At 39.7% G+C, this 21973-nt stretch overlaps 1 protein-coding gene across 2 annotated transcripts in view; it reads right to left on the minus strand.

Moving 5' to 3' along the window:
• The window catches only part of snap25a (synaptosome associated protein 25a), a 62085-nt gene that overhangs the window by 36193 nt on the left and 3919 nt on the right, over positions 1–21973 (minus strand). The gene's annotated exons all lie outside the window — the stretch shown is intronic.

The following is a 21973-nucleotide window of genomic DNA, read 5'->3' on the forward strand; positions in this document are numbered from 1 at the left end:
CCCAGGTTCAGTACTCAATAGATTTGCCCTACCAAACACAATCAGTAGTGGACATTTTGACTCTTTTGAAGGAACAAACCACTTGCAAATCGGGGCATCTTAATGTACTTGTGCAAGGTGCTATGCCAATGAGATACAAATCTGCTAAACCCATTTCTGTGTGCATTGATTGCAGATTATTGGTAGTTGTGGAAGTAATCTTTAAAGATCATCATTTATTCAATTGGTTCCCCTTTTTCTCACTACAGTCAAAGACTGTTTTTCACAACATCTTGCTAAGAGGAACATGTTGTAAAACTACCCTGGTTCCTTATTTGGATGTGTGTGTGTGTGTGTGTGTGTGTGTGTGTGTGTGTGTGTGTGTGTGTGCGTGTACATAACATCATTACATTAGGAGGGCATGCAGGTTTCATGTTAATGTGTGATCAGTGAATTGCTGTATTCCAATTGGTCAAAATGATGCTAACTTTGAATAAGCAAGTTGACCAATGTATGGTCAATGTATGGTGTATGTATTTACCAATGTAAAGTATATAACCTGTATAATATCTTCCTTCGTAGAGGTATCCTCCTTTACCTTCTGGTTTCCTGTGTTGAGTTATTATGTCTCCTATTTGCAATTATATTCTTTGACTTCAACATCAGTATTTTGTGTGTTTATTCAACCTGTTTTTTAGTGTTACAGAACAATTCTCGATAACAGTAGTAAGATAAATGCATAGCTGGTAAAAATAGAGGAACAAGACACCTCAACAGACAATCCAGTCCATTTGAAACCCTTGAAACATTAATGCACTGTATGCTGTACTCCTCAATGCCATTTTACAAGATACACAGATTCAAGGCAATCCTCCAGATTTACCTCATACAATCAATGTCTTTAAAGGAGGGCTGTCAAAGTTAACGCCATAATAACGCCATAATAACCTGATAATAAGCGATAATAACGCAATATAATGCAATAATTACGCAATATAATGCAATAATAACGCAATAATAATGCAATATAACGCGATAACGCAATATAATGCGATAAAGTAGGGCTGTCAAAGTTAACGCGATAATAACGGCATAATAACGGCATAATAACACGAATAATAACACGATAATAATGCGATTATAACGTGATAATAACGCAATATAACGCGATAATAACGCTCGAATAACGCAATATAATGCAATATAACGCGATAATGCAATACAACACGATAACGCAAAATAACGCGATAAAGTAGGGCTGTCAAAGTTAACGTGCTAATAACGCATCAATAACGCGATAATACGCTAATAACGCACTAATAACGTGCTAATAACACGCTAATAACGCAATATAACGCGATAAAGTAGGGCTGTCAATGTTAACGGGATAATAACGCTATAATAACACGATAATAACGCAATAATAACGCAATATAACGTGTTAAAGTAGGGCTGTCAATGTTAACGGGATAATAACGCGATAATAACACGATAATAACCCAATATAACGCGTTTTTAAGGTTTTAGCGGCTGTCTTACAGCTAGAGTGAAGATACTGTTTAATTTTTCAAATGTCTTGTAGTGGTGGCAGAAATGTAGCCTGATATAGTCTCTATTTCCTCTTCATTTAGTTAGCCTGAGATGGTGTTTATGTTAGCTGATTTGTTAGCATGGTTATTGGAGTTTGTCACCCTTACCAATCAGTAGCGAGTGATGTATCGGGCCTGCATATGCCATTTGCAGTTGACACAGAAGCTGCTTTAGCTGTTGCTGGTAGCAGTTAACTTAATATGTTTCATAAAAAGCAGGGCTGTCAAAGTTAATGCGATAATAACGCATCAGGATGCGATAATAACTAGTTGGTCGGGAAAAACTGGCATTTTCAAAGGGGTCCCTTGACCTCTGACCTCCAGATATGTGAATGTAAATGGGTTCTATGGGTACCCACGAGTCTCCCCTTTACAGACATGCCCACTTTATGATAATCACATGCAGTTTGGGGCAAGTCCTAGTCAAGTCAGCACACTGACACACTGACAGCTGTTGTTGCCTGTTGGGCTGCAGTTTACCATGTTATGATTTGAGCATATTTTTTATGCTAAATGCAGTAGGTAAGGTACATTTTGAACGGATAGAAAATGTGTGATTCATTTGCGGTTAATCGTGATTTACTTATGGACAATCATGCGATTAATCTCAATTAAATATTTGAATCGATTGAAAGCCCAACTTTAAATGAGTGTCTTTATAAGAAAACTATTTCTTGCAATACAAAAAAAAACTGAAACCGAAATGGCGCTAACACAGAAAAATGTTGCTCATAGAATAGTTACCCACAATCAAATGATTCTTAGTGAATGTTAACACCAAAGCAAGAAGACTTATCAAGTACGGAGTGAGAGTCCGTGTGTCATCTTGGACAGATGGACTTGGCCCACCTGGACATGTCTCATCCTGGTGACTGAGCGAGCAGTCTGGTTGATATTCTGCCTCGGAGGGTCCCACTGTACCCTCTTAATTTCGCTTCACCCACTCATGTGTCCAGGGATGTTCACAACAACATCTGCTGGCCACACACTCGCTGCAACACACACAGGACATGAAGCCATGTTTTTTAACTGCCGCAGCAATCTCCCAGCACGTCATGGTCTGAATCATTAAAGCCTCCCCGGGCGGTATATAGATTCATCTGCATTCATCTCAGCCGATGGGTTCAGTCATGTATACGTCCTCAGATCAACAGCTGCATCATAATGATTAAGTCCCTTTATAACAGCATTTATTCAGAGGCCAGTTAACACTCAAAGATCCTTCCACTATTTTGCAGATAAAAATGTGTCATTTTGAATCAGTTCTATTTATGCATCATGTTTATTACATCTCTCCCAGCTCTGATTTCTCTCCTTCTCTCCCTTCCATTCGCTCTCTCCTGCACTGCATCGCAACAGCAGCGGCCATATTGGGTTATATAAACCGGACTGTGCAGCGCTTAATGTCTGAATCGAGTAAGATTCAAAAGCACTCTTCAGAGCGACGAGCGTCTGGTTACGTAACCGAATTCAGGCAATTAAGTTTTAACAGGCCGCACTGACCTTTTACTTTATGTCTCGATTACAAGCTTCACATTTTGCATATTGGGCGCCTTCAGCACTGCCTGCTACGGCATTGGATTTTCATCAGGTTTTCTCAAGAGATGCAAAACACCGGTGGAGCAGCCGTTATGTGATAAAGAGGTCTGTCAGTCGATTCAAATATTTAATCTCATGATTGTCCATAGTTAATCGCGATTAATTGCAAATGACAGATATCGTCCAGAAACCCTCACAAGTACTGCATTTAGCATAAAAAATATGCTTAAATCATGAAATCAAACTGCAGCCCAACAAGCTTGTAACAACATGCTTTAAAGGGGACATATCATGCTCATTTTCTGGTTCATGTTTGTATTTTGTGTTTCTACTAGAACATGTTTACATGCTTTAATGTTCAAAAACACATTATTTTCCTCATACTGTCTGTCTGAATATACCTGTATTCACGCTCCGTCTGAAACGCTCCATTTTAGTACATTTCAACAAAATTGCAACGGAATTGCGTTGCTAGGAAACAGCTTGGGTCCATGTTTACTTCCTGTCAGCTGATGTCATTCACATCCACTGCAACAGGAAATAAACTGGGACACATTTAGAATGTTTACACTTAAAACTGTGAAATGGTCTAAATATTGTGTATTTGTGACATCACAAATGGACAGAAATCCTAACAGCTTGTTTCAAATGCACAGTTTCTGAATACAGGCTATGTGTATTTTTCTGTGGATTAAGCGTTTCAATACTATCACAGTATTTGTATAGAACTTAAACCTGCTTTATAATATAAAAGACAATATATACAAATCTCTTTTTAAGGTTAATTTTGAACGGATGAAAAATGTGCGATTCATTTCAGACAGCCCTACCTATAATACAATATGCTTTTGCAAAAACATAAAAGCATGAATCAACTGCTTTACTTATGTAACTAAATGACTTAATTTGATCATCATGCATAATCCTTGATCTCTACAGACTGATGTATTGCATATTGCTTTCCATCTGTCAGTAGAAGGAATGCTATGCACCGACTCAATCCTTTAACTGCGTCATTTCCACCAAACATCTGCCACACAGGTGGCTCGAAAATGTCCTCGTTCCATTTGGTAACACGACTATACCATATCTATGTTTATCTCTATCTCCTTTGTCCATTTTCAAAAAAATCCATCTTTGTGTGTCTGCCACACACACACATGTCATTTGCCCCTGTGTTTCTATCAGCTTGTCATCACGTGTTACACATGGCGCTCTGTGACCTTTTGACTCCGAGTCAACAGGGAGGCAATAAAGAACAAGAACAGGGGGGGAAAAATCAACCTCTGCGTAATTAAAAATACACAACTAGGCTGTCGCAAAGCGCACTAAACTCATCTTAGTACTGTATGTGCAGGGACATAGTTTATTACATCCAGGTTGCCCCCAAGGACTGTGGTGAGGAGTAATTTATGGCATGACAACAGGTGCTGTAAAATGTGATGTATGACCAGTGTGGCAGTCATTACAGGTTTCAGGGGAATTACTGGAGTACAGCCGAACACTGCACATCCATCAACAGTATTTGGAATAATTGGATGAGCGATAAAACACTGCTAAATACCTGCATTTATGTACTGTACAACGGAGCAAAAACAAACTCCATTAATTTTTCATAGAACATTCATCTTTCTAGCTCGCTATCCATCCACCCATCACGTGTTTACTACCTCAACAGTGAGGTAGATCGCCAGATATGAAGATGCCCTCATTTCCATTCCCCACACATCCCACCCCCCCGAGGACAGCATATCTCACACCCTGTCCAATCATATTCTACCTTGAGAAGATTACCAGCCCCGACCGACTGCTCCATCTCAACAATTTCTTATTTCTTCTCCGCCTCTCTTCTTTAATATCCCTCCTCTCATCTCTCCTTCATATTCTCCCTCTCTTTCCTTTTTTATGTCTCTTTCTTCCTCTTTCCTTTTTACCTCCGTCAAGGCTGAAGGCCTAGGAAGGAGGTTATGTTTTCACCGGCACTGGTTTGTTGGTTTGTCGGTTTGTTGGTTTGTTGGTTGGTCCGTTTGCAGGATAACCCCAAAAGTCTGTGATGTGTTTGAATGAAATTTTTTGGAGGGGTGGAGTACGGCACAATGAACAATCCATTAGATTGATGGCGATCCGGATCATGATCCGGCTTCTGGAATTTTTTTTAATAACTCCGCTCAGCCTGTGCATTAACACCACAGGCTTTAGGACATGCGCAGACGTAACTGATGATGCGTTCATGACGCGTCACCCAGCCTCTTTCCTTCTGCCTGCAGAGAGAGCAGGGGTCGGTGGGAGGGGGGGACAACTGTAGATTTGGCGTTTTTTCAATTGGTGATTGTTGGAAAGAGTAACGACGACGGTTTAGGTGAGTTTTATTTTGTTTCTGTCCAGTTTGAATGAAGTGTTTTACGCTGCTCCGCTACGTACAGCTGATCTCAACATAAACAAAATTACCCAAATTGCAAATAAAATACAAATAAAGCCCATCAAGTGCAACGTGTCCGGTTCACGAAACTTGGGCCAAGTTGTGAAACTAGGCGATCTAGTTCTAAAATGAAACCAGATTCAGTAGTGGCATCATTGCCTATTTCTCACTTAAAATGTTTTCAGAAGTAGATTTTAGTGGATTGTTTAGACGGAATAACAGAAAGTTTACGAGCAGGCCGCCATGTTGTTTCCTGTTTGAAGCAGAGAACCAGGAACCAATCAGGTGCATTCAACGATATGGTACATCACCTCTTCAACTGCCAGCTGAGTAGAGCAGCGTGTCTCCTAGTGTCCTCGCCGGACCTGGTGAACATGTTGCGCTGGATTTAACATTATAGACATGACCACTGACCACTTCACACACACTGCAACAAGAAATAAACTGGGAACCATTTCAAATGTTTACATTTAAAACTGTGTAATGGTCTAAATGTTGTAGATTGTGACATCACAAATGGACAGAAATCCTGACGGCTTGTTTCAAAAGCTCAGTTTCTGAATACAGGCTGAGTGTATTTCTCTGTGGATTAAGCGTTTCGATACTTTGACAGTATTTATATATCACTTAAACCTGCTTTATAATGTAAATGCCATGCAAATGTCACTTTTTACAATACGGGATCTTTAATGTAATATTAGAAAAACTGTCCTAGTATAAAGAACACACCATATGCCATCAGAACAGTGGGATCTGCATCAGCATTTATCACAGTCCCTGTAACATCCAACATAATAGCACTACTCTGAGAGGACACATACACTGAGAGGACACATCTCTTTGCAGAGTTAATCTTTGCATGTGAACTATTAATTAAAGATTGATACAGTGTTTTTGAGAATCAATACAGTATCGAGAACATAATATCGCGATACCACGTATTTTTCTATATTTTCTTAAACCCCAACTACCAAATTCAGTCATTTAGATACACTATGCATCAATAAGTATTTGACTGAAACTCACATTAAGATTGCAAAATACTGTATTGTAGTATACAATATATATACTGTATATACATCATCCAGGCTTAGTACACAGTGAGGGTCAAAATTGTTATATAATGCTGAAAAATATTCATACTTTCCATTTTTACTATGCGATTAATAGCAAATCTGATCAAATCGAGGCTACTTCTGTTCATTTTGTGCTATTATTGCTACAAAATAGTTCTTTTTATGGCCTATTGTCATCTGAATACTTACTGTGGACATATTTGAAGGCTGTAAGACAGACCTATCAATATGTGAAAGAAAATCACCACGAATGTAAGATACTGCAGAGCTTTGATGTGTCTTGTGGCCAGAGAGAGACAATAGATGTTTTATGCAACATGGAGTTGTGTGTCTCCTCTCTTCTCTTGCTCTAAGCGTGTGCCTGTTGGCTGCCATTTTGTTTGCTTTCAGTTTCAGACGCTCCGTCTCTGTCCCTGCATCAAACATTTTTCTTTGTCTTTGAGAGATCTTTGATTGAAATGAAATAATTGCGAGACATCGCTCGAGTGTGATTGATAGTTGGGCACAGATTTTATAAATATTTATCAGATGAAATAGCGTCTCGTTTTCTGCTTGACTGCAGAAACTGAAAAAAGGCAACACGCACAAATTCAGAGATAACACTGCATTCATGTAATAGTACGATAACTGGATTTAAAATGTTATCTTTAGGTCTGGTAGTTTAAAACTAACCATCTGGCCACACCTAGCACAGTAACAGATGAGAGATTGTGAAAACACATCTTGTTACGTAAAACGACTTAAAGGTCCCATATTATAAAAAAGTGTGATTTTCATGTTTTTTTTTATTATAACACAGGCTTCAATTCTATATAGATACTGTGAAAGTATCGAAACGCTCAATCCACAGGGAAATACACACAGCACGTATTCAGAAACTCTGCATTTGAAACAAGCTGTCAAGATTTCAGTCCATTTGTGATGTCACAAATATACAATATTTAGACCCTTTACACAGATTTAAACGTAAACATTCTAAATGTGTTCCAGTTTATTCCTGGTTGCAGTGTATGTGAATTTCATCAGCTGACAGGAAGTACACATGGACCCAAGCTGTTGCCTAGCAACGCAATTCCGTTGCAATTCCGTCAAAATGAGCTAAAACGGAGGATTTAAGACAGAGGGTAAATACAGGCATATTCAAGCCGACAGTATGACGAAAATAAAGTTTTTTTTTAACATTACAGCATGTAAATATGTTCTATTAGAAATACAAAATACAAGTATGAACCTGAAAATGAGCACGATATGGGTCCTTTAATTGTGAGGATTACAACGGCTGTTATCGCTCCATACAGAAGACTGCAGTAACAAAAGCACTGAAGTGAAATGGATCACGTGGCCGTTTCTTTTTAAATTAATATTAGGACTATCAATCGATTAACATATTAAATTGCGATTAATCGCATGATTGTTCATAGTTAATCACGATGAATCGCACATTAATCACATATTTTGTATCTGTTCAAAATTTACCTTAAAGGGCCATTTGTCAAGTATTTAATACTCTTATCAACATGGGAGTGGGCAAATATGCTGCTTTATGCAAATGTATGTATATATTTATTACTGGAAATCAATTAACAACACAAAACAATGACAGATATTGTCCAGAAATCCTCACAGGTACTGCATTTAGAATCAAAAATATGCTCAAATCATAACATGGCAGCTGCAGCCCAACAGGCAACAACAGCTGTCAGTGTGTCAGTGTGCTGACTTGATTATGACTTGCCCCAAACTGCATGAGATTATCATAAAGTGGGCATGTCTGTAAAGGGGAGACTCGTGGGTACCCATAGAACCCATTTACATTCACTGATCTGGAGGTCAGAGGTCAAGGGACCCCTTTGAAAATGACCATGCCAGTTTTTCCTCAACAAAATTTAGAGCAACTTTGGAGCGTTATTTCCCGACAAGATAGCATGACACGATTGGCTTTAAAACTGAGCCCGCTACAACCTCTGAAAGATCGATTGCGTTAATGCGTTAAAGAAATTGTGACGTTAAAGCGACTTTGCCTTAACGTGTTATTATCGTGTTCCACAGCAACCATTCTAGGGCTAGAAAGAACAATAAAACTGTACCCTAAAATGCTTCTTCTATCTAAAAGCCTCGTTGTTTGGAGGTAATATAACCGTGACTCTCAAAAGATGACACTACCCTTCCAGGAACCACATTGAGCCTGAATAATAACGGTGATGTAATATTATGCAGCTAGCCCAATTGTCACTTCAGCTGGAGCTCTCGCTCCACACAGGAGCTATAGCATTGAGTGCTGCAGCGACATCCCAGTGGCCCGCTCTACAAAGAATACCATGCATTATTGACCTGAGAAGTCCAAGACCCCATCACTTATTCATCTGGCCCCACTGTAACCATCCACGTCTCAGAAACACGTGGCTAAAGAGCAGGAGGTGGAGGATCACAACAGTGCAGGCACTTCAAAAGCTCCTGAGATAGTGACAGTGAAGCACATGACTTTGTCCACTGTGGCCTTGAGAAGAGCACCAGGCATAAATCCTGATATGAGGATGAAAAAGGAACTAGAGGTGAAATGATTAGTCGGAAAGTGTTTTGATAATTGATTAACTGTTTAAAGGCGCTCAATACGACATTCAGATCATACATTTTTCTGACGGAGCTAACAGTGTTAACCTGGTGGGAGGGTAGGCGGTATGCTTCCGCAACGACGTCCTCAATTGGGATGACATTAGAACAGGGGTCAGCAACCTGCGACTACGGAGCAACATGTGGCTCTTTAGCCCCTCTCCAGTGGCTCCCAGTGGATTTATAAAAAAATTTGTGGAAATGAATAACTGTTTTTTGTTTACATTTTCAATTTTATTCATCATTGTTGTAGGTCTATGGTACGACAGTACGGCGGAGTATTAGGGCCACATTGAGGAAAAAAAATAAATCTGAGATTTACAGAATAAAGTCACAATATTAGTATATATATTTATAGTAGTATAGTAGTAGTAATTTTACAAGTTATTTCTTTATTTTCTCGTAAAGTTATGACTTTATTCTGGTAATATTACGACTTTTTTTCTCATAAAGTTATGACCTTATTCTCGCAATACTATGACCTTTTTTCTCGTAAAATTATGACTTTATTCTCATAATATTACAACTTTTTTTCTCGTTAAGTTATGACTTTATTCTCGAAATCTCAGATTGTTTTTTCCCTCAGTGTGGCCCCTACCTCACTGTAAATATTTTGCAGCTCCAGACTGATTTATTTCTGTTTTTTTTGTCTAAAATGGCTCTTTTGATAGTAAAGGTTGCTGACCCCTGCATTAGATAGATAGATAGATAGATAGATAGATAGATAGATAGATAGATAGTATCTTTATTGATCCAGAGGGAAATTCGGTCAGTCGGTCCATTGCTAGCAAATGCTAGCATGCTAACACACTAACTAGGCTGTCCCGAATACCATTTTTTTGGGCGTCAAAGCTTCGGTGAGAAATTTTCGAAGGTATTCCAAGCTTCGGGACAGAGCCGTTGCTGCACTACTGTGGATTATTCCTTATTTCATGGGCTAGTTTGGATTGATATATTATTATTACATACTTATATATATATTAAAAAAACTAAAAAACCAAGCATTCGAGTACTAATTTGGAGGTTGATAACTATGGCAACGGTCGAAGCTTCGAAGCATTCGGGTGATACTAACCTAAAATGGGGAACATGTTAAACATTATACGTGCTAACGCCACCGTGAACACACTAGCATGCTAATGTTATCGTTTAGCTCAAGGCACTGTGTTTATGCAGAGCCACACGGAGCTGCTGTACTTGGTCTTGTTTAGATTCAAAATTCACTTCAAATGTGAGAATTTGCTTGTTTTCTTTGACTTTTTGCCATATTTCTATGATATTATCTAGGGCTGTCAAAGTTAACGTGATAATAACGCAATTTCGTTTTAGAGCCGCTAATTTCTTTAACGCATTAAAGCAACTTGTGATTTTTAGGTTGGTAGAGTGAAGATACTGGTGTTTGAAACTACAGAACCTAAGGAGTCCATCGGTACCAACCATGTCATGCCAGCTTGTCGCTAAAAGGCTAAATAACGCTCCAAAATTGCGCTAAATTTTGGCGAGGAAAAACTGTCATGGCCATTTTCAAAGGCATCCCCTGACCTCTGACCTCCAGATATGTGACTGAAAATGGGTTCTATGGGTACCCACGAGTCTCCCCTTTACAGACATGCCCACTTTATGATAATCACATGCAGTTTGGGGCAAGTCATAGTCAAGTCAGCACACTGACACACTGACAGCTGTTGCCATGTTATGATTTGAGCATATTTTCTATAATAAATGCAGTACCTGTGAGGGTTTCTGGACAATATCTGTCATTGTTTTGTGTTGTTAATGATTTCCAGTAATAAATATATACAAACATTTGCATAAAGCGGCATATTTGTCTACTCAGAGTATGAAATACTTGACAATTCTCCCTTTAAGGTACATTTTGAACAGATAAAAAATGTGCGATTAATTTTAGCGATTAATCGCGATTAAATATTTTAATCGATTGACATTCCTAATATTAAACTATATTTGGATTTTGGACTGTTGGTCAGACTGAACAAGCAATATGAATATGCCAACTTGGGCTTTGGTAAATTGTAATGGACATTATTCTTTTTTTTAACTATTTTCTTACATTTTATGAACCAAACAACGAATCAGTTGAGGAAATAATTGAATTAATAATGAAAGCTATCATTAGGTGTATCCCTAAAGGGAACAGTATGTGGGGAAAACAGTGCTTCAAAGCCCATCACCACAAATAAAGAGCAGCAGCAGCAGCAGCAGCCATATAAAATGACATACCATTCACTCTCATCAAAAACAAATCTGCATACAAACCTAAAATCAGACTGCATGTTTGAGTTATAGCAAATGAGAAAAGATTGTGGTCAGAGCAATATGCATTTTCAAAATATACTGTCCAGAAATGAGGCTAAACATGCAGTATTAGACTGATGATTATTGCTCATACAGGCTGAGTAACAACCATCAGCCCTTGCTGTGAGCATGCCTGTGGCACGATAACACCAAGCCGTCGACAGTTTGCATACACAACAAGAACATTTGCCTTATTAGTGATGTTTTGTTGATCTGGTTTTGAGGATTCTAATGTAAATGGAAAGGAGAGGCCAACGCAGTTTGTCAAGCTTGGCAGGAATAATGCTGAGAGGCCGCTTTAGAATAATAAATTCCTTACTGTATGATGAACGCTATAACCACTGGGTAGGTGAGGACCCCACATGTGTCCTCTATGTACAGATACAAGCATTCAAACATAATCTGTTCACAGTATCCTACAAGGCATGTTATGCAACACATAAGTAAATCATACGAGACATATCCTATCCATGCCCATGGCAGTTCACTGGGCCCTTTAGAGGGGTTGTGGTAAAGCAGAAGAGGGAAGTCAGTGTGGGATGTGACTGTACATTTTAAGAAACTGTTGCAGGTTTTATCATCATTGTGGAAAGTGAGTGTGGTTCTGGGAATGCTAGAAGTTATAGTTTACAGCTTTCTGGAAGCGTCAGGGCCAAATGACAGCGTCAGCGTCATTGATGGGAAGTCACTCACTTGGTATTCCACTCACACACCTACTCTCATAAACTGCATTCCTCCAGAGTGACCACTCCCTCTGAGCAGCTCGAGGGATAGCCACCTGTGTGTATATTAATGTAAATACTACTGTGTGGTTCATCCATTGTTATGCAGCACAAAAGTAAAAACTAGGGCTGTCAATTGATTAAAATATTTAATTAATCGCATGATTGTCCATAGTTCATCACGATTAATCGCAAATTAATCGCACATTTCTTTTTAAAAATGTACCTTAAAGGGAGATTTATCAAGTATTTAATACTCTTATCAAGAGTGGAGTGGGCAAATATGCTGCTTTATGAAAACGTATGTATTTATTTATAATTGGAAATTAATTAACAACACAAAACAATTGCCATGACAGTTTTTTTCTTCGCGACAAGCTAGTATGACATTGTTGATACCGATGGATTCCTTAGCTTTTCTAGTTTCATATAATACCAGTATCTTCACTCTAGCTTTAAAACTGAGCCCGCTACAACGGAAAAATCGCAGGTTGCGTTAAACAAAGAAATTGGTGGCGTTAACGCGTTATTATCACGTTAACTTTGACTGCCCTGGTAAAATCTGTATCATCATCCTACAATATTGATTGTCTCTTGAAGGTGGAGTTGCTGCTGCATTTGCTAATAGAGACCAAACAGACTGAGGACACAAGACAAGGACAAGCCTGGTGATTTAAGGCTGACATCCCCCCCCCCAGCAGCATCCCTCTCTGTAATGGTCCTGAGCTGCATGGCTCCTTATCAGCCAGCGTCCTTGCTCCTTGGAAACAAGTGAAGAGCACAGCAGAAGGGACAATAGACAGGGAGGCAGGGAGAGCATCTCAGTGGTGCAGACTGAGGTGTTTATTTTAAGCTACTGTGGTAAGTTAAGAAGAACAGACGGGCAAATTTACAAAGAACGGATTACGGCTACTGATGGCGCCACTAATTGCACATCACTTTCAACTGCTATCTGCCTCGTCTCAAGGTCCGATTCACAAAAGACTTTGCGCTGCAGTATCTTTAGTGCAAAAACACCCATACAGTTTTGCAGCTGAGTGCAATTTGCCCTTTTTTGTATCTGATTGCAATTATCCATATGTAAAAGTATAAAAGTTGCCTCGCATTAAGAACACAGTAGGCAGAACAACAGCAGAGAGAAAAAGAAAAATGACATTTTCAGACTGCGAGCTACAGAGAACTTCAAAACTTCAGGCAAGGAATTGAAACTTGACAGAGAGAAACACTATTTGCGATTTAATATGTCTTTCAGTGCTGTCTGTGTTTTCAAACGCACACTTTCAGACTGTAAAAGAAGATGGCATGATTTGAAGCGGAGGAAAGTATGGGCGTGACATCCCTTATACTGTAAATGCGCTTCAGTTACCACCAACTCTCTGGAGACGCTAGTGAGCCTCATCCACACTGGGAATGTCAGGAGCGCGTGGCGGCTGCGTTGCGTGGCGGCTGCGTTGCGTGGCGGCTGCGTTGCGTGGCGGCTGCGTTGCGTGGCGGCTGCGTTGCGTGGTGGCTGCGTGATTCACGCGTCGGGTGTTCACACCAGCTGCGTTTCTGCTGCTGCAGCTGCTGCTGTCAGCCTTTTCTTTCTACACAGAGTTTGCCTTTGATAATGGCCATTTAATTTCATTATAAATGTCATTTATATTTATTTTAGACCGAGAAAGGTTAGGAAACGTGTGGTAATTTGTAAATAATAGTAATAATCCACAATTAAAACTCCGTACTATATTCATTCATGTTGCTCTGCAAGTCAATGCATGTTCTACAACACAAAAATAGGCGAGACGAAGTTCTAGAAGAGACGCAGCTGAGACGCGCGTCTCACACGGGCAGTGTGGCTGCTCTAACCTGTTAAGACGGACGCCGAAATAAGAAACAACAGTAAACGCAGCCGCCACGCGCTCCTGACGTTCCCAGTGTGGATGAGGCTTTAATTTCACTGTAACTGGGTGCGGCTATTAGTGCAGATCTTTGTGAATTGGACTGTTTTTGCAATGAGGCACATTTGCATAGAAAGGGGCCAATTTTGCGCAACATGTCTGCATATTACCTAACTTAAATACAATAAATTACAATACAATAATACAAATAGCCCAAGAGCACTGAGACGCTATTTGCTTGGCAGCGCAGTTACGGTTGCATTTCACCCTTTGCTGGTGCCTTGAAAATTGTCTAATTTGTGCAGGTTTAGCCAACCGATTCAACTGTTATTAGGCCATTAAACAAGTGTTATCAGTCGCTATAAGCAACATAAATGTGGGTCAATTGGGGCCTACTACACCTAGTGCGTTGTAAAAGTGAAAGTGAAACTTAAACACAACACGTTGTAAAACTGAATGAAATGTTACAATTTGAGTACAACCAAAATGGCTTATTTAGGTTTAGGCAACAAAACTACAACTTCTTTAGGTTTAGACAATAAAACCACCATTAACGGCTATTTAATGGACTGAAATCAGTCTTATCGACTGGTTTAGCGGCCGCAAAAGCCGCACAATCCTTTTGTGAATTTGCCCCAGAGAGTACGCACAAACACAAAGGTGAAAAAGAGAATAAAATAAGGCCATAATTCAGTATGCACAGCATACCATACCAAATATGCCAACGCCCTCCAGCCCTGTGCTCACAGTCACCTCTGTGGTCTCCGTAGGTGAAAGGGGTCCTGGTCGCAACATTTTCCCACCCATGGGAGCACCCAGAGCCACATTTATTACCATGTGGCTATTCCAGATGGCGTTTTGGCTGCTACAGGGCTGTGGAGATCTGACATTTGACGAGCAAAACGTGACAGGGAGGGGTGCTCGTAGGCTGATGTTGGCGGTAGAGCTGAAAGGAGAAAAAGTGAGATGGGGCAAGGGGTTTGAGGGGATGGTGGCTCAGATGAGCATATGACCAACAATCAACCAAGCGTGTACAGGCCTCTGCAGCCTGTTTTGAATTAGAAGGACAACCTCTTGTGTTTTACGACGCAATAAACGTCAGGGCGGAGAGATCAGATGCGAAAGGCTCTCTGGATGAAAAACGCAGCAGATTGTCCTTTTTATATCTGCGTTTGATGGAATCCCAGGCAGGAAACGTTCAAGCCAGCCGCAGAGCACATGGACAGAATTCCTGATGTTTTGGCAATGCTACAGTAACAGACTGATAAACTGTTATGCCCTAATCAATATCGATGTCTTTCATTAGTCCTTTGGTCACAGTTGTTTGGCAAATTTTGTACAGTTGGGGATTGTGACAGAAGGCTCCACAAAATAATTCCAATCAGTGATCCCCACAGGTTTATTCCACAGTCCAACAGGACACATTCAATGCTATAAAGTCTCTACTTCATCCATGGCCACGGGCCTTACTAGCCAGGCCACTTCAGTGTCACAAAACAGCCTGTTAAATATTTGAGAAGTTATAAAAAACAAAGACATTAAAAAGCAATAGCCAGAGGATAAGAAATACCTTCTGACAGAATACACTCATCATAAAAATATCTAAACTCGCTTCTGCTGCCTTCTTTATCTGTTTGAGCCGCTGAAGAACTGTAACATAAAAAAACTACGGCTGTAGCGATAATACCGCGTTAACGCAAATTTGTTTTAACGTCACTAATTTCTTTAACGCATTGATACAATTTGTCTTTCGGATGTTGTAATGAGAAAGTTTGCTCCGGCTGGTGGGCGTTGCTTGGTAATTCCTCAACTGATCTCAACATGGCTGCCGGTTCACAAACTTTCTCATTTTACAGCTAAACAGTGCACTACAAGATGTTTCTGAAAACATCTGAGGAGAGAAATAGGCATTACAGTAACAGAATATTGACTCATATTTGATCAGCGCTGCCTAGTTTGACCATTTGATCAGAGTTCACGAGTGATTGACAGCTGCTCAGAGACGGCAAGGCTCCAGCTCTGCTCTGATTGGTTGTTTTCCTCCGGTCTGTGAAATCTTGCAGATGCCGTTAGGAGCACCGGAGGACACCGGAGGACACCGGAGGACACCGGAGGACACCGGAGGACACCGGAGGACACCGGAGGAACATGATTTTTTTCAGATTGCCTGTCTCATTCACTACTGTCAGGACATAGTTTTATACAAATAACTGTTTTTTCATATATCTATTTGCTCCAATCAGCCTACTGCAGCTTTAAAGGGAACATATCATGCTCATTTTCAGGTTTATGCTTGTATTTTGGGTTTCTACTAGAACATGTTTACATGCATTAATGTTCAAAAAACCCGTTATTTTTCTCAAACTGTCTGTTTGAATATACCTGTATTCATGCTCTGTCTGAAACGCTCCATTTTAGCTCATTTCAACAGAATGGCAACGGAATTGCAACGGAATTACGTTGCTAGGAAACAGCTTGGGTCCATGTTTACATCCGGTCAGCTGATGTCATTCACGTACACTGCAACAGGAAATAAACTGGGACACATTTAGTATGTTTATGTTTAAAACTGTGTAATGGTCTAAATATTGTAGATTTGTGACATCACAAATGGACAGAAATCCTGACGGCTTGTTTCATTTCTGAATACGGGCTGTGTGTATTTCTCCATATATTGAGTGTTTTGATACTTTCACATTATTTATATGGCACTTGCTTTATAATATAAAAGACATGAAAATCTCACTTTTACAATATGGGACCTTTAAGTGCTTTAAAAACTACAAAGAAAGAAAAGAGAATATCGTTATATCTGAATGTCTACAGTAAATGCTGCAGGGGGGCAATGTTGACCTCCAGTGTGGAGGTCAGTCTAAAACAATCAATAATACCGATACTATGTATTGCTCATGAGGCGCTTTAAGACATTATATACATAGTACATGGACATTAATGCCAGTATGCTACTGATGTATTCTAAGTAGAAAACTGACAGGTTATATATAAGGACAAATATATATATGTATGCCATATAATGTACGCAGTTCTTCATACTGTAATGCAGTAACGTGTACTGCATAATGAAGTTAAAATGAGACAAACCTCACATCTCATGAAACAGTGAATCAAATATCCTCTATATACTCTCTATCCTATAGGTACCTTACTGTTTGAGGTAGCATTGCAGAGACTAACCTGCACCAACGGTTAGCTGCACTGCAGCATCATAAATTACCCGACCCAACAGACGGACCCACAGCAACGCCATATATCACCACCAACAACAAAACACCACGTAACACCCCGCTGAATGAAAAGCGTCTCCACACAGTGTCGTGTTTGCAGAGGACTGATACGGTCGTATTGTCCCCGCACCTGAGCACACAATGCCATGTAATGTAGAGGGTGGAGGAGCATATTCGTGTTGACCCAATCAGATTAATTGGTGACTTTATGCTTCACTGACGAGGGGATAAGATGTCTATACATGCTTTTTTTATTCTGGAAATGGAAGCTTTATAGTTGTACAGGGATGGTTTACAATAGAATACTGCTAAAGCCGTGGCCGATGCTGCGGTGAAAGTGATATGTTTGATGCCGCAGATCGATGCGAAACTGGAGCAGTCTGCATTATATCCTACACACTCACACGCACAAGTAACTATACTCCAATATATCAGCTTGCCGTAGTAAAATCTGAGACCCAAAGTTTATTTCTGGGCATACATTAGCGATCTGATTTCTGGCCATCATCTGGAATTTACCTCAGTCAGGGCTATCAAAGTCAACGCCATAATAGCCTGTTACCTTTTAACGCCACTAATTTCTTTGGCGCAACTTGCGATTTTTTTGATTTTGTAGAGTTTTTAAAGCTAGAGGGAAGATGCTGGCATCATATGAAACTAAAAAACATAATGAATCCATTGGTACCAACCATGTCATACTAGGTTGTTGCAAAGGACGTTCAATAACGCTCCAAACTTACGCTATATTTTGTTGAGGAAAAACTGGCATTTCCATTTTCAAAGGGGTCCCTTGACCTCTGACCTCCAGATCAGTGAATGTAAATGGGTTCTAAGGGTACCCACGAGTCTCCCCTTTACAGACATGCCCACTTTATGATAATCACATGCAGTTTGGGGCAAGTCCTAGTCAAGTCAGCACACTGACACACTGACAGCTGTTGTTGCCTGTTGGGCTGCAGTTTGCCATGTTATGATTTGAGCATATTGTTTATGCTAAATGCAGTACCTGTAAGGGTTTCTGGACAATATCTGTCATTGTTTTGTGTTGTTAATTGATCTCCAATAATAAATATATACAAATGTTTGCATAAAGCAGCATATTTGCCCACTCCCATGTTGATAAGAGTATTAAATACTTGACAATTCTCCCTTTAAGGTACATTTTGAACGACAAACAAAATGTACGATTAATCACGATTACATTTTTTAATCGATTGACAGCCCTAATTTCAATATATATTTTTTTCTGGATAGTTTTAATAGGAACAACTATCTGATTTGAAGCCATTTTCACACATCAAATCAAATCAAATCACTTTGGCAGTTATTTTGTATTTAAACTTACCATGTTTCCATTTTCTGTCTCTCTATCTCACCCCCTCCTCTCATTCCCTCTCTTTCCAATCACTTTCATTTCCCCCCCCCCCCTCCCTGACTTCCTTTCATTAATCAAAAGAATAATAATCGAACCCTGTACGAGCGGGAGAGAGGACAGATGGCAGAATGATGACAGTGCCCGACAGCACAGTGAATTGGCCTCACAGATAACTGTCTCATAAATGGGGCTTTAAAAGGTAGAAAGATTTTTATTTTCAGTTCCAGAAAAGCTTCAAAAGCAAAAGCATCACTTGGGAGATAATATCAACTTTGTGTAGCTGTCATATGACTTCTGTGAGAGGGTACAACTGAGGGAAGATGAATCAAACTAAATTTAGAGAAGTCTTTTTGTGCGAGCACTGAAAGGAGTGTTGGCAAAGACAGTATGCTGCTCATTAATAACCAGTTAACTACCCAACACAATGCAATGAGACGATCCTACTGACCGGACAAGTTTTAGAAAACATCACAAATATGGAAAAGATGAAACCATAAACACAAAATGAATAAACGCAACAAACTATTGCTGTGTCATAGAGAAAGATAATGTAAGAAAAAGAACTGTATTTGTATGATGCGGTTTGGCGAGCGAAGCAATGCACCACTACAATCTTTCTCTGTGCTTCGCCACAGCTTTCGAGGCCTCTGGAGCAGCCATTTTGTTTCTGTGTTTTTGTTCACACGCACTGCAGAGTGTCTCTGAGAGACTCTAAGAGAGGTTGTCCCTCGAGGGCTGACTGGACACAAAAAAAGCTCAACATGCCTTTCACCCTGACTTAGCTACTGCTCTCAGATACCTCACACTCACTTGGAAGAAATAAACACTCTTTGCCTTTTCCCTCAAATCAACTCCAGGCTGGATATGTGGAACTTCTCTCCTGTGTCATTCAGAGGAAAAGTTTGACATTTTGGGAACTTATTTGTTTTCTTGACGAGAGTTTGCACTGCATTTCTTTTCCTCAGTACCTGCAGAACATAGAAACAAAGAGACGAAAACAGCCGCTGCCGCCATTTTGGACTGAAAATGCTTATTATATATTTAGAATATTTTATTGTTCAACACAGGCCAATCGGTAGAACATGACAATAGAAGAGAAATCATTTAGTTTTACTTTTGTAGGGCACTTTGTAGGTGGACGTTTTTACAGTCCAAAATGGTGAACGCGTAGCTCTGCTGCTGGGCGCTGAACTGATGTTGCAATGGAACGAACAATTGACTTTCATTTATTATCAATATATGTTCTTCAATAAAGTTAAACCTAATCAAATTTAAAGATCTAAAGAGTTAGATGAGAAGATTGATACCATTATAATGTCTGTATGCTAAATAAGAAGCTACCAATAGCAGCCCGTTAGCTTAGCTTAAAGACTGGAAAGCAGTCTAAAGAAATCCACCCAGCAGCACCTCTAAAGCTCACTAATAATCACATTATGTCTAAAAACGGAGGTGTAAATTGACACATTGCGGTGTCAGGGGGGAGGTTCCTTATTGTTATATTATGGGTTGTACAGTATGACCCCCTAATTGCTTGTATTTTGTGTTTCTAATGGAACATGTTTACATGCTTTAATGTTAAAAAAAACACATCATTTTCCTCGTACTGTCTGCCTGAATATACCTGTATTTACCCTCTGTCTGAAACACTCCATTTTAGTGTATTTCAACGGAATTGCGTTGCTAGGCAACAGTTTGGGTCCTTGTTTACTTCCTGTCAGCTGATGTTATTCACATCCACTGCAACAGGAAATAGACTGGGACACATTTAGAATGTTTACGTTTAAAACTGTGAAATTGTCTAAATATTGTATATTTGTGACATCACAAATGGACAGAAATCCTAACGGCTTGTTTCAAACGCACAATTTCTGAATACGGGCTGTGTGTATTTCTCCGTATATTGAGCGTTTTGATAGTTTAACAGTATTTATAAATCCCTAAAACCTGCTTTATAATATAAAAGACAAGAAAATCTCACTTTTAAGACCTTTAAGACAAACAGTGTTACTTTAACTTCATTAGTCCTTTTGTCAGTGTGTTTATATCATCTCTGTGTTTTGCAGCTAGCTCTATATCAAATGCCCTTTCACAGACTTGACCTCTGTAAAATACTATATTACAAAGCTAAAGTGTGATATCTTTAGGCTAATATCTATTTCTTTTAAGGCTAAAGCCAAACATTGGGATGAGAGGAGAGGCACACTTGTGATGCGCTGACCACTTGAGGAAATATTTCTAAGTCGTGGTGATAGAACGTTCTTTCCAATGGCACGGCGACTCTGCACAGAGAAAACAAAATATACCGAAAAATAAGAATAACCTTTGTTATGATGTCTCCAAGAAGGAGTCGCAAAGGGAGACAGAATAGCCGCGTCTCCTCTGGCTCTGGACTACAAACCGAGAATGGGCACCGCTATTCAGAAAAAAGAGAGAAAGAACAGCAAACACTTGCCCACCACCGGGTAATACTCGGGACATTTCGGAGTTACTGATGCGACAGCAGCGGAACAAGCTCTGCTGAGTCCACGACGGGGATTTTGTTTGTCATGCAGATAAAACCTGAACTGCACTGTGACGACGACAAACAACCGCAGTAGAGCTTTTAGTTCACAAAAGAGGGAGAGAGAGGCAGTGGTCTAGTTCTTTGCTCAAGGGCACTTTAAAAATGCCCGTGATGCTTCCCTTTGAGCAGGTACAGTTCTTTTCTATCTCCAGCTCTTGGTTGGATTCAGGCCCAAAAAAATGTAAATGTGATTCTACATCTGGCCTTGCTGGGTTAAGTGAAACATGGTTTGCTCCCAAAATGAGAAAAAAAAGCAACACATTTTCTTGCAAATGATTGCTAGTGTGAAAGATCAAACAATGCTGAAGGAAGGCCAACGAATAGCAGGACTTCAGAAGATCGTCATCTCAGACAAATGACTAGAGAGCAAGGCATAAGACATGTAGGCGGTGGCCTAGAGCGCCACCTTCTGGAGGGGGCGCCGGTCGTCCTCTAAAAAAATTAAATACAAAATATAAATAAAATGCCAGCGGGCACACTTCCTCATTTCCTGCATTGACGTAACAAATGAAGAAATAGATAAATAAAGATGGAAATACACTTTTCACCCCTGTAACTCTCATTGTAGTGTAACTGACTAAACATTTTTAGGCTAACAATATCAGGGAGCAATTATTTATTTATATTATAATTAGGGCTGTCAAAGTTAATAACGCATTA

Source organism: Sebastes fasciatus, chromosome 18 (genome assembly GCF_043250625.1).
Source record: "Sebastes fasciatus isolate fSebFas1 chromosome 18, fSebFas1.pri, whole genome shotgun sequence".
NCBI classification, from domain to species: Eukaryota; Metazoa; Chordata; class Actinopteri; order Perciformes; family Sebastidae; genus Sebastes; species Sebastes fasciatus.